The sequence below is a fragment of the Sinocyclocheilus rhinocerous genome, unplaced genomic scaffold, assembly GCF_001515625.1.
Source record: "Sinocyclocheilus rhinocerous isolate Xijiao unplaced genomic scaffold, SAMN03320098_v1.1 scaffold2122, whole genome shotgun sequence".
Taxonomy (NCBI): Eukaryota; Metazoa; Chordata; class Actinopteri; order Cypriniformes; family Cyprinidae; genus Sinocyclocheilus; species Sinocyclocheilus rhinocerous.
Window position 1 is genome coordinate 152,684 of NW_015632070.1, and position 1,017 is coordinate 153,700.

General features: G+C 34.2%; 1 protein-coding gene across 1 annotated transcript in view; it reads right to left on the reverse strand.

The window, feature by feature from the left end:
- Window positions 1-1,017, reverse strand: part of LOC107742188 (activin receptor type-2B-like) — a 23,328-nt gene that overhangs the window by 14,970 nt on the left and 7,341 nt on the right. The window lies entirely within an intron of this gene.

Here is a 1,017-nt window from a genome sequence, read left to right on the forward strand (position 1 = left end):
AATAGATTTTGGTTTGACTGTATCTATTTGATAAATGAAGTTAACCAACTAACATTATACATACCCTTTTGGTTTCTGTACCCAATATTTAAAAAATTTACAAATGTAATAAAAATATCGGTATCGGCATCGGTATCGGCAAGTACCAAAAATAAAAGTATCGGTATCGGGCGAGTACTGGAAAAAGTGGTATCGGTGCATCCCTACTCACAATATTTGCTATGTTCTCATGGTTTCAACATTTTATCTGAAATATCTTAATGACTTCAAGAAAGCATCTGGACAATTTATCATTCTTATTCTTCTTCTTAATAACTGTATAGCTTTATTATATTTAGTCATATTTGCTCTGAAATGTCTTAATGAGTTTATGAAACACAAAAACAAAAATAATACAGCATTACGAAAATCACAATGCGTCTAATGGTCAAGAAAATAATCCTAATAGGTCCAAAAACATGGTTATTTTCTTTATGCAGAAGATGTTTGTTTTTCTTGTGCGTTTGGGTGAAATGTGGTCTTTTCTTCTTGAATCCAGCAGCTGGCCTCAGCGTGAAGCACGATGTGAAGCACACTAGATACTAGAGGTTAACCGGTCGAAAACAACTCGTTTAATTAACCAGGGTCAGAAAAGGTGGAACGTGTTTATGAAAAACTACAATATGGAACACAAAACATCAGCTAAGTGGAAATAAATAAACAGCTTCGTAAGTGTGGAGCACAAGCGCTTTGTTTCTGTGGTTTTTAGGGAGCAGCTGATGACTCTGTAGCGAACAAGAGAGAACCAGCCAGAGGCTCAGCATCAGCCACTTATTAAAAGATTACTTCATTTCATTTTTATACTCCTATACAGTGTTGGGGAAAGTTACTTTTAAAAGTAATGCATTACAATGTTGCGTTACTCCATAAAAAAGTAACTAATTACGTTACTTAGTTACTTTTTTATGGAACGTAATGCGTTACGTTACTTTTGAGTTACTTTTTAAATCTGGACAGGGCTTGCTTGTTTGATTTTAA